The sequence below is a fragment of the Betta splendens genome, chromosome 4 (genome assembly GCF_900634795.4).
Source record: "Betta splendens chromosome 4, fBetSpl5.4, whole genome shotgun sequence".
NCBI lineage: Eukaryota > Metazoa > Chordata > Actinopteri > Anabantiformes > Osphronemidae > Betta > Betta splendens.
This window is the reverse complement of record NC_040884.2, coordinates 10,831,173-10,844,335: the sequence shown is the minus strand read 5'-3', so window position 1 is coordinate 10,844,335 and position 13,163 is coordinate 10,831,173. Positions and strand designations below refer to the sequence as shown.

General features: G+C 44.7%; 1 long non-coding RNA gene across 3 annotated transcripts; it reads left to right on the top strand.

Moving 5' to 3' along the window:
• The first annotated feature begins 2,937 nt into the window (after positions 1-2,937).
• Positions 2,938-12,075, top strand: LOC121202206 (uncharacterized). 3 transcript variants are annotated; one of them, XR_008694477.1, is made up of 4 exons: positions 2,938-8,258; positions 8,930-11,302; positions 11,397-11,473; positions 11,547-12,075. It is a non-coding gene; the product is annotated as an uncharacterized LOC121202206 (long non-coding RNA). The 3 variants fall into 3 exon arrangements; XR_005897645.2 differs by having other exon boundaries at positions 11,397-12,075; XR_008694476.1 differs by having other exon boundaries at positions 8,930-12,075.
• Positions 12,076-13,163: the final 1,088 nt, after the last annotated feature.

Sequence of the window (13,163 nt, the reverse complement as noted above, 5' to 3'; positions counted from 1 at the left end):
GTAATATTTCAGGGGCGGCAGCAGTGTATTTGTTACTTTGACTTCTCTACCAGCCATCAGGTAAAAGGTAGCTCGGGCTGCACAGTTTAGTTCATTGTTCTTGTTCATCGTTTATCGATCACAGGTCAGGCTCTATGGCGAGCAGCAAGTACTACAGTTCTTTTGTGATTCGTTCATACGGATCGTTTATCATTCATTTATCACGTGACAGCCAGGCCGCGCAGACTCTGTAGCGAGCAGCATCACCCCAGTTGGTTCGTGATTCGTTCATACAGATCCTCACCAATCGTTTGTTTGCCCGTCGCGCTGCTAAACAACAATGGAAGAGAAGATGCAGGACAGAAGTCACGTTAATGTGGTGTGTAATTACTAGATTTTCACATGGTTTGAATTGCTTGTGGCATTTTGTTGTGTTTTTGTTTTGTTGTGAGGATAATTTGTTCGCTGAAGCAAACCATGTTGTCGTCAGTGTATACTGTTTGAGAACTGCAACCATTATTACAACGCCCACAGCACCGCCGGCTGTAAATGAACGAAATGAGCAAGTGACTCGAAATGATTTGTTCACTTTACTGTTCAAGAGTTAATGATCCAAGTCAGGTAAAATAATCGAACTTCCCCATCTCTGGTGTGGAACGGTGATGGGATGCCACATGTGCAACAAATCCAGTCGCGAAATTTCCTCGCTCCTAAATGTTCCACAGTAAACTGTCAGCTGTATTATACGAAGGTGGAGGCATTTGGGAATCACTGCAACTCAGCCATGAAGTGGTTGTCAGTAAACAGACAGAGCGGGGTGAGCGGATCCTGAGATCGCCAACTTTCTGCAGTGATGATCAATACAGACCTCCAAACTTCATGTGGCCTCCAGATTAGCTCGACAACAGAGCTTCATTGAATGGGTTTCCATGGCTATACAGCCATCCAGACACAATGATTCATTTTCGCTGATTTGACTTACAGGCACTGACCCTCCTCATTCTAGCACCTTACCAGCAGCCCCCCTCCTTGTGCTTGCGTGGAAGGTGTGAAACATGCTATTTTGGCCACCCCCAATTAAACCACCAATGATGCACTTCCAGGGTAAAACCAAATAGTGGAGCTTTGATCACAAAAGCTTGTCTGAAAAAATCTGAACTGTATAATCAGGGTCAAGTATAGAAATAGTTCTGAGAATAGTTCTTGGCTATGTCCTTTTCACACTCTGTTTGGTAGACAAACCGACAGATAATAGGGTCCTTACAGACCCAAATAAAAAGCTGAGAAATTGCAACTTTATAAACCTTGAATTCATGTCAGAGTTGAGTATTGTACTTCCTTTATCAATGATAAGCATAGGAATAGCAGCTCATGCTGCAATAGCTGGCAAACTACTTTCTGGATGTTTATCAGTTAATGGGTGTATTAGGTTGAATTGGATTTCTTCAATTCTCATTGTATATATTTGGCCATATCCACTTGGATGTTGTATGTGTCAGCCTGCATGCTTTAGGAACCATTTTAAATAAAACAATTTTTTTTTACTTTTTAGGAAGCTTAGATAAGCATAACAATAGAAGCTTCATTTCAGACAGAGCAGCCAATATTAGAAACTTGGCTGAACTGGTTTTACACCAGCACATTCTCCTCAAAGCATAGCATCCGAGACCCAAAGCAGACAGTGCAGTGCTGATACCTGATTGATTTTGATTTCAGATTAGATAAATTTTGATTTAAAGGATAAATTTGTGACACGTGAATCAAATGACATTGCAACTCATTACTGAACTAATTGTTTATAATATTTAATCAAAACAACAATTTAGAATCACTTATTATCATCATTTAAGTAATATTACATATTTTTATTTTTATTACATACATTTTATTTTCCAGGCGAGCATTACTCTGTGGCATGACTAATACTAAGACAGGACTTAAACGACTTTGCAGGCCCAAACGTTTTGTGACGGTCTGTTAGGAACGTCTGGCTGAACCCTCTGTCAGAGGGACCTTTAACTCACACCTTTGACCAGATTCCGAGGGAGGTTGGAGACATAGATACGAGTGGACTAAGTTCTCCGCCTCTATTGTTCGGAGCTGTGGACGCAGGGTCTCCGGTGCCTGTTGTGGTGGTAATCCCTGAACCCGGTGGTGGACGCCGGAGGTAAGGGACGCCATCAAGCTGAAGAAGGAGTCCTACCAGGTCTGGTTGACTTGTGGGACTCCTGAGGCAGCTGATGGGTACCGGCAGGCCAAGCGTGCTGCAGCCCGTGCCGTTACGAAGGCAAAAACTCAGGCCTGGAAGGAGTTCGGGCAGGCCATGGAGGAGGACTATCGCTCGGCCTCAAAGAGATACTGGCAAACCGTTCAACGCCTCAGGAGGGGGAAGCAGTCCTTTACCAACTCTGTATTCAGTGGAGGTGGGGAGCTGTTGACCTCAACTGGGGATGTTATTGGACGGTGGAAGGAGTACTTTGAGGATCTCCTCAACCCCTTCGACATGCCTTCTACTGAGGAAGCAGAGGCAGGGGACTCAGAGGTGGACTCGCCCATCACACAGGCTGAGGTCACCGGGATAGTTGGAAAGCCTTGGTGGCAGGGCAGCGGGGGTGGATGAGATCCGTCCTGAGTACCTCAAGTCTCTGGATGTTGTGGGGCTGTCTTGGGTGACACGCCTCTGCAACATCGCATGGATGAGGGGGACAGTTCCTCTGGACCGGGGTGGTTGTCCCTCTTCACAAAAAGGGGGACAGGGTTAGTGTGTTCCATCCATGTGCTTCATCCGGCCAGTGTGAAGCGGCTGGGATGAGAATCAGTTCTTTCAAGTTTGAGGTCATGGTTCTCGACGAAGAAATGGTGGTTTGCTCTCTCTAGGTTGGAGTTCAAGTATCTTGGGGTCTTGTTCATGAGTGAGGGAAGGAAGGAGCGTGAGATTGACAGACGGATTGGTGCAGCGGCTGCAGTAATGTGGTCGGTGTATCCGTCCATCGTGGTGAAGAGGGAGCTGAGCCAAAAGGCAAAGCTCTCAATTTACCGGTTAATCTATGTTCCTACCTTCATCTATAATCATGAGCTTTAGGTTATGACCGAAAGGGCAAGGTCACAAATACAAGCGGCTGAAATGAGCTTCCTCCCCAGGGTGGCTGAGCGCTTCCTTAGCGATAAGATGAGGAGCTCTGTCACCTTAGAGGAGCTCAGAGTAGAGTCGCTGCTCCTCCACATCGAGAGGAGCCAGTTGAGGTGGCTCGGGCATCTCGTCCGGATGCCTCCTGGACGCCTCCCTGGGGAGGTGTTCCGGGCATGTCCCACGGGTAGGAGGCCCCGAGGAAGACCCAGGACCAGCTGGAGAGACTATGTCTCTCGGCTGGCCTGGAAACACCTTGGGGTCCCACTGGAAGAGCTGGAAGAAGTGTCCAGGCAGACGGAAGTCATACAGCATCATACAAGTTAATGGTGCTAACAACCTTTGAGGCCTCTTCCTAAAGTACCTTAACTGTTCCTCTGTGAGCTGCTTAGTGTCACAGTTTCGGTCTGGTTCCTGCTTTAGTTTGAAAGGATTTCCCGCTCTGCTCACATCACAACCATGCCACTGTCATGTTTTAGTTACAGTTCCTGTTTTACTTTGAAAGGACTTCCTGCTCTGCTCATATCACAGCCATGTCACTTATGTTTTGTCTCAGTTCCTGTTTTAATTTTAAGGTCTTCCTGTTTTAACCACCACAGCTGTTTTTCACGCAATCACCGGTTCACACCAGACACACCTGTTCATAATGAGTGATCAGCCTTAGTATTTAAACTCCAGCTCACACACTAGTCATTTGCCAGATTGTTACTCTTTGCGTATACACACACCACCTGCCAGCATTTCTGTATAGCTCACCTTGTTTTTTGATCCTGCCTGAACCTAACTTCTGATTCCTGCCTGCTCCTTGTCTGCACCTCAGCTGTGCTCATTGTTAGTGAAACCTTGCCTCTCCCCTGAACTGAGTTTGCCTGCTCCCTTTGTGCTTTTACCTGAGTCCCACTGTGTATGACCTTGCCTGAACTTTACTCTGCCTGTGCCTAATAAATCCTGTTACTCTCATCTGCAACTGTCTGAACCGTGCATATGGGTCCTTCACCTCAGAAGCCCCTGACACTTAGCAATTTAGGATCAGTAAATACTATTCAGCTTATAATAAACCAAGTTTATTAGAATAACTACAAAAACTATAGCTGTTCATTTTTTATTCTGACATAGAATAAACACTGACTCAGTGTTTTATAAATTAACAAGACTTTGAGTGAATGAATGTTGAGGTTTAGTGTTGTGTGAACAACAAACTATATCAGCAACTGACATGAAATCAATGCTGGTTGAGTGGAGTCTATTCTAACTTTAAAGCTGAAAGTCATAGCAGTTTTGAACAAAACACCCTTTAGTCAAACATTAATAAACCAGATGGATATTCTATTTAAATAATGAGAAGTGATTCATTTTTCTACTTACTACTGTCCTTTATTGATTACCACTAAATTTTCTGACCATTTTTTCAACTAGACAGAAATAACTAACAACTGACAAAGTTATCTTCCTCAGTCCGCGGGAAGTCCCACACATTAGTTCAACTTCACTTCCTACATGTAAAGAAGCAGGTGGACAAAAGACTGAGTAGGTGTGAAGAACCATCCCCCAAGAAGGACCCAAATTGTAGTAGAACCTACAAACGCTTCTGCTGCAGTTTCAGTTGACAAGACTCAACTTTCAGAGAACCTCACCTGAGTCATGAGAACCAGATATATTTGTGAACTGCTTAACAAGGAAGTTCTTCGGGGATTCATCACTTTAAAGATTGTGTTCAAATCAAGGCTGTCGGTACCAGCACTCCTTGGGTAGTTTATGTTAAAAAAACCTTTTTTTTTCTCTTTCCCCTTGCCCTTTTTCCACTGTTACCTGCTGCCTAGTTGCCTGATTTATTCAGCTGTGGTCAATTTTCCTTCGCACTTAATCTCCTATTCTCTCTCCATTAGCTGCCAGATCGTCTGCCATTACCTCAGAGAAGCACATTCGACACCAGGTGTAAGTTTTATTTGCACTTTCAACGTTTTAGAGAACGCTAGTATGAGAGACAGTTTTCTCATCAGCGCCTTCCTGTCCTTCCCTGTCCTGCTCCCCAACGACCTGCTACACCCGTGGATTAACCTAGAGGCCCACAAGCTGTTTTCATTCAGTAATTACCTGTGTATTTAGTCCCAGCTTGTACCCTAGTTCTCTGCCAGATCGTAGCGTGTTATCACCTCAGTCCAGCATTTGATTTTCTGTTACTGTTCAAGTAAAATAAGATAAGATAAGATAAGATAGATCTTTCTCATGTTCTTACGTAAGATCCTGTTTTTTTTTTCATACTTACCTGTCTTTGCCTGTTCCCTGTGGGTATTTTGCCTGTGTGTTCTGGATCTCCTGTTGGCGATCGCTGCCTGTCTGACGCTGATTTTTTTGCCCACCGTTTGTGGAGTGATTCTTCATTAAACGAACCTCCAAGCTAGTTCTGTCTCCAGCTGTGCATGTAGGTCCTGCATCACGCTCGTTTCCTGACAGTCCCTGACAGGAGGTTCGGGACATTCCATTCGCTCCTGTTCAGTAAAAGGGGACACTCAGTGGGCTGGATCAGGTCCCTGCTGAGCCGTTCTTGTTCTCAGACCCCTGGCGCTCGTTTCCGTTCATCCCCTTTTATCAGCTCCCCGCAGCAACAGCTCCCCATCAGGGTTCTGGGACGGACTCCAATTTTATTCCTGCCGACCTGGTCCATGGCCCTGGTCTTCTTACAGCTCCCATTGGGTACCACGATCTCGAAACTGCTTTTAATAAGTCCAGAGCCACGTCATTACCCCCGCACCGCCCCTATGACTGTGCTATAGATCTGATCCCTAACTCCCCCCACATAGAGGCAGGTTGTACTCGCTCACTAATCCAGAACGTCAGGCTATGGAGGGGAAAATAACAGAATCCTTGGCTGCTGGTCTTATTCGACCATCTACCTCAGGGATATCCAAAGTCCGGCCCGGGGGCCAATCACGGCCCGCAGTAAGATTTCATACGGCCCGCAACTTCGGTCTTATCATGTATTATTTATGGCCCACTAGCACTGTCTAACTGTTAGACAGTGCTAGTGGCCTGTGAGTGGGGGGAGGGGGAGGGTTGGACCACGTGTGCTAGGGGTTGCTATGGTGGGGCCAATGAACGGAGGTTTACGGCTTTGTTGGTCTCGTTTGAAGCCGAAGCCCGGGAGCCTCCATCTTGAAAAGTTCCCGTTACTTTCGCTTTTGAATTTAGCGAGTTATGGCTCACAGAAGTTGGAAAAAATTATTTTTCGCTCACGAGTTGGAGCAGAACACTTGTAGTTTTTGGACCAGTGTGGATGTACTGTGTGTTTTGGACCGAAACGCTTTATTGGATTACATTCTCTGGATCGTAACGAACGAAAAGAGACCACACATGACGTGATTGAGCGCGATTTGAAGCTCAGAAGTTGTCAAAAGTAAGTGATGGAAAATTTATGGATTTATGGTTATTGTTTTTTAAACATTTGGTGACTGTTCTGTGGTTGTTGTAGCTGGAAATGGTTTATATGGTCGGAAAGACGAAAGTCTAAGCTTTCCAACGGTGTGCAGCTTGTGTCGCTGAGGTTTAGCAGCTAGATTGTACACAGTCATAACTCGCATGATGCCCTCAGGTTTCCTTCAGGAGGGACAGTAGAACTTAAGGGGTTGAATAAGATTTGGATATAACTGTTGTTGTTGTGTACCTGTAACAAACTATTACTCTGAAAGATGTTGTAAAAGATAAGAGCAAAATGTACTTGTTTTAAACTTTAATGATAAGAGACAACTTTGCATTACATATAACTCCTGTTTAAAATGTTCATGAGGCAAAGATATTTATCAAACTCATGTAAATTTAAGGTATTTCATACAGTTGTTATCTGACTCCCCAGATATGAGTTGTCGTTTAAGAGTTGTTCACGTCTGCCTGAGCGGCTTATATTTGGTTACACTGCCATTTGAAAAATAAAAAGAATTGTGACGATGAAAATTGTTTCATAATTGTGTACATTGTAACATGTAACTTTTTTGGTTAAAAAACATCAGAAGCATCTACTGGCCCCCAGGCATCTTCACTTTATCAAATCTGGCCCTTTGTGCAAAAAGTTTGGACACCCCTGATCTACCTCTCCTGCTGGAGCTGTTTTTTTCTTTAAGAAGAAAGATGGAGGTGTTTGTCTGTGCATCGACTATTGGGGATCAGATCACTATTCGGAATAGGTATCCCCTACTATTGATCTCATCGGCTTTTGAGTTAAAGAGGTGCGTACCAGGCTGGATCTGAGGAATGCCTATCACTTAGCCAGGGTGAGAAGGGGGGGGCAAGTGGAAGACCGCCTTTAACACACTGGCAGGACATTATAAGTACTTAGTAATGCCTTTTGGCCTAACAAACGCCCCAGCGGTCTTCCAGGAACCTAGTGAACGACGTACTGTGCGATATGTTGAACTGGTTTGTTTTCGTTTAACCATGGACCCCATCAAGGTTAAAGCCGTAGAGGAATGGCCTACTCCCACATCACGCATGGCGTTACAAAGATTCCTAGGCTTTGCTAACTTTTAGCGTTGCTTCATCCAAGGTTTCAGCCAAATAGCGGCACCCCTCCACAAGTTAAAATCCACCAGGACTCGGTTGTTCTGGACCTCAGTACCAGGTTCTCGTCTGCTCCTGTACTCAATCTCCCAGATCCGGATGTCCCTTTTCTGGTGGAGGTGGATGCCTCAGAAACTGGGGTGGGGGCCGTCCTCCCAACGGAGTCCTAGGGATTCCAGATGGCACCGCTGCGCCTTCTTTTCCAGGAGACTATCCCGTGCTAAACGGAATTACGACGTGGGGACCCAGGAACTCTTGCCGGTCAAGCTGGCATTGGAAGAATGGAGACACTGGTTGGAGGGGCCAAGCACCCTTTCACAGTCCTCCCCAACCACAAGGATCTGGAGTACATCAGGACTGCAAAGAGGTTGAATGCCTGGCGGGCTAGGTGGGCCATTGATTTCAAGCGTTTTCATTTTGTCTTGTCTTTTAGGCCCAGTACCCGCAACAACAAGGCGGATGCCCTATTCAGACAATATATGCCCCCAGAGCAACAGGAGGAGCCTAAGTTCATCCTCCCACCATCTGTTCGATTGGGGGCAGCTGTTGAGGTTGAGGAGGAGGTCAGTCAGGCAGCTACAAGGAACCCCTTCGCTCTAAGGTGATTGACGTCTGCCATTCTAGCAAGCTACATGTACGTCCTGGTTTTCCCTGAACTCTCAAGGTTTTCTAGCAGCGTTTTTGGTGGCCATCTGTTGTCAAGGATGTGTAGGACTTCGTGTCAGCTTGTCCCATATGTGCCCGTTCTAAATCTTCTCACCTCGCCCCTCCTGATCTCCTGCACCCCCCCCCCCCCCCCCCCCGGTTCCTTGATGCCCCTAGTAACACATATCTATGGATTTCGTAACAGGATTACGAACCTCCCAAGGTATTATCACCATACTCACTGTAGTCGAAAGGTTTTCGAAGATGGTCCATTTCATTCCCATCCTCAAGCTCCCTACGGCTGCAGAGACCGCCAAAGCCATAACCCACCACGTCTTTCGACTACACGGCATACCACAGGACATGGTGTCTGATATGGCTCCCAAGTTCTTGTCCCGGTTCTGTACGGAATTTTGCAAACTCCTAGGAATGAAGGTCAGCCTGTCTTCTGGGTTTCATCCCCAGTCCAACGGTCAGATTGAGAGTGAGAGGCTAAACCAGGAATTAGAGAAGGGCCTGTGGGCCTGGTGTGCTGATAGCCCCTCCTCCTGGGTAGAAAACCTGACATGGATGGAGTATGCACATAACTCACTACCCTCAGCTGCTAATGGTCTGTCTCCGTTTCAGGTGGTCCACGGGTTCCAGCACCCTCTCTTCTCACCACAACTAGGAGAGGCTGTGGTACCAAGCCATTAAAAAGGCTTTGTTAACAAAGTACTGTATGGAATTTGGCCTGTCTCTAGGTCACCCTCACAGGACCAAAAGCCTAATGAACTAGGAACAGAAGCTATCAACTAGAGACCACTGGTCTGATCCATGTCTCTGGTGTCTTTTGTTTACCACATTTAGGCATCACAACTGGAAAGAACTGGATCGTCACTTAAACAAAGGAGTGTGAGGTGTGAAGACCACTTAACAAGTATGCATGGGTACAACATGGAGCTGGATGTTGCCTAAACCAACTTCACAGTACAGCATCCTGATTATATAGGTGCTGTGAGCAATTCACAAAATCTATTCATGAATCATTTTTACACTGAAACCACGCTGCCACTGGACTCTAGAGCAGTGGAGACGCGTTCTGTGGAATGACAAAGTTCTCCATCTAGCAATCTGATGGACAAGTCTCGATTTGGTTGGTGCCAATGAACGGTACTTGTCTGACTGCATTGTGCCAAGTGTAAAGTTTGGTGGAGGGGGAAATTATGGTGTAGGGTTGGTTTTCAGGAGCTGGGCTTGGCCCCTTAGTATCAGTGAAAGGAACCCTGAATGCTTCAGCATACCAAGACATTTTGGACAGTGTTTGGTGTGGATTAACTTGACTGGCTTGCACAGAGTCCTGACCTCAACCCAATAGAACACCTTTGGGATGAATTAGAGCAGACACCGAGAGCCAGGCCTTCTTGTCCAACATCAGTGTGTAACCTCACAACTGCTTCAGGAAGAATGGTCAAAATGCCCAAAAAGCGCACTCTTAAACCTTGTGGACAGCCTTCCCAGAATAGTTAAAACTGTTATAGCTGCAAAAGGTAGACTGACGTCATAGTGAACCTTATAGATTAAGAATGGGATATCACTTACCACTTTGAGGGACTGCCCACAGAGAAGTCAAAAGACTGCCGCACTTTAGCTAACATCCTGTGAACTTAACTTAAAACAGAACTTTGACTTTAAAAAATACCACGGGACCTAACACACTTAGTGTACAATGAACATAAATAAAAACATAGACAGAGACTTTGCTTTTGGTTAACAAAGGACTTCTGCCTTATTAGGTAACACAGCACTCATACATTTAGTTAACACAGTACTGCAAATCAACACAAAACTTTGACTTTACTTGACTTAAAAATCTAAGTTGGTGTCATCAGTTATGTTTTAGAGAACTGAAAACCATTTGTGGTCTTAGTTTTATATATTTTATACAATATCCCGTTAGTCCAGACGTTATCACAGGTTGAAAACAGTAAGCAGAGAAAACAGTACAGTCGGTTTGTGGCAGCACAGCCATTTTTTTCGGGTGCACCAGTCTGTTTGGAAGGAGCGAGTTGTCTTCTGTCCCTTAGTTTGAAGCAAACCTTTAAGCTCCGGTGTTGGTCCTCCATCAGTTATGAGCTTTTGTTTTAACTGAAAATTCAGTTTTGAAAATGTCCTAAGACGACTTATATAATTCTCCTCCATCTTGAAAGATGGGAAATAAGCTAACTGAGTTAGTTTGCTAACTCACTGGAGCAGCGCCAACGTCACTGGTGCGAAGAGGCGCCCGACAAAAACAAAACAACAGAATCGTCTGACAGTAGCAGCCAAGCACCTGTCGGCCTCTGTAGAGGCAGTTTCCTCTTCTGCCTCAGTTTTCTCTGCCTGTTTTTGCGCGATCAAGAAAGTAATTATGTTAAACACACATTGATAAATGCATTAATGGGCTTGTAGAAAGTGACGGTAAAGAAAAACACTGCATTTTGTTGCTGACAAGCTGTGAAACAGGAAGTGATCGCTCCACATATTAACCCATGTAAGGATGGCTCGATAATGGGAGCTGGAGCCCTGGGCTGAGGCTCAGCTCATTGATGCCTCTTCTCGTGTTTCTCCCCGTATTCGGGCAAGAAATGCGCATATTCAGTAATTTTACTTGTGGAAATGTTAAATTTTGAAAAATGTAGAGGAAATACATTCATAACACAGATCAGTGGACAGATATTGATTTCTATTTAATGTTATTATGTACTCATATTATGGTATTTTGTCAGGTGATGTGAGGCCCCGCCTCTTCTGCCTACCCTGACCACACGTCACTGGGTTAACCCCACCCACCTGCTGGTTGAGAGCGTAAATAATTAACTCCCTGGGAGGCGGGCTGGCTGGTATTCTTTAGCGCGGGTGAGCACCTGATCGGGTTCTTTGTTGGCTCATGGCTGGTGCTTTCAAGCGCAGATGAGCACCTGATCAGGTCGTTGGTCCATCTGTGGCTGCGGTGGTGTGGTGTGTGTGCAATTGCTACAGGTAAGCGGAGTTACCTTATCCCGTAGGTGCTGTGATGCAGGGTCTTGGATCTCCCAGGCGCAGGGCTCATGAGCCACTCTTTCTTTCTTTCTAGCCCTTCACAGAGCCACCGTTCTAATAATGAGGCTATTCAAGCTAGTATTAGCCTGAGTTGCAGCGGGTGGCATTCAGGTAACATGGTTGTCTTATGTTTAAATCCCTCAGTTGCACCCTGCCTGTTACTTTACTGTGTTCTTTGATTTAGTGTGCTGGAGGCTGGGGAGAGCAGAGTCTCGCTGGCGGATGACGGCTGTGGGTGCAGCAACCGGGAAGCACAGCTGGGTACAGATACAACTTGCCCGTGGGTCTGTGACACTGCAGTTTCTATCTTTTGTGTCTATGGGCTTATGCCATAGTTTAGGTTCCTTCCACTGCTCAGGCTGTACGACGGGGGAACCAGTGATTGTTGGTGTTTGTATCGAGTGATTAGTTGGTGTTGGTACAACAGAGGGCCGGTTCACCAAACCCCTGTCGTGCATTATAACTGCTGTGACTCATTTCTGCTTTGTTTTATTAAGACAGGTTGTTTGGGTTGGGTTTGTTTTTTTTTTGTTATTTTATTTTTATTTGGTTTTGTTTGCTTTAGTTTCTTTCCATGCATGGTGTGATTTTGGTTTGCATTAATTTTTGGTGTGTTTAAATCACTTACCAACTTATGTTTTGAGTGTTTCAACTTATTAATGAATAATAAACTTATTAAATAATAATAATAAACATTGTCAATTGTAATAGTCCTCCTCTGTCCCCCTGGTGTCCTTTCTGTGTGGGCTCTTAACGCCCTGTCACATAAGTTTATATCAAGTAAGCTCGACATACACAGCTGAATACAATGTTTTCTTTTTTGTTGGTTTTTGACTCTTTTAAGCCAAGGCAGACCTGAGAAAATGGAATGACCTAATTTCTTGTAAGACAACTGACAAGACAACCTTTTCAACTGTCAAGAGACAGTGGGGTTTGGGTGACTGGTGTTGGTTACTGTGTCTGAATGTCATCCTGACAGGTGCCAGGCTCAATGGAATTTGTGGGAAGCAAGTGTGTAACAAAGCATCATCTTTGAAACTGATTTTTGATTGACTGTTGCCCCCATTATCCAGCCGAGCTTGGAAAGCTTCTTAGAGCATGAGCATGAGTCACAGAGACATAGGGAAAAGAGGTGGGATAAGCAGAGAGAAGACAGAGAGTTCATAGAGCTTAGTAGCAGAAAATCATTGAAGTCCTCTGCACCTCAGCAAAGAGGAAAAAAACAATGCTCACCTAAAAGAAAATTTGCTGTAGTGTTTCCCTCGCTCTTGCACTTTGTTCCTCAAAGTCTTTGGCTTGTGAAGTAGCAGTTGTTAATCTATAGCAATACACATACTTTAGTGAAGCCGATGAAGCTTTAGTCACCTCTAATCTTTGGTTTATCATAATTAAGAAATTATTGACTGGATGAATCCTTTAAAGCACATTATAAACAGTTTATGGACTATTTAATACAACTCTGTTGCATAGACATTCACTCACCGTTTCTTTGGTATCTGGTGGCCTGGTACAAATGCATATCAGTCTTATCTCATAGGCTTTACATAGATAATAGATATCCCAAAGCTACTGATTTTTTTTTGTTTTGTTTTGTTTTAATATTTTACCCTCCCTCGTTAGAGTAGGCCCTGTAGATTGATAGCGAGAAGATGAAAGATCCTCTGTTCGTAGTGTGACATTAATTTAAAAATGTAAATAGTCCAAAAGATGATTTCAACTCTACATATTTGTATTTCTTACAGTTTCTTCCCATAGAATGCAATACATGCATAAAATATAGTGAGTTTTTAAGAACATGAAA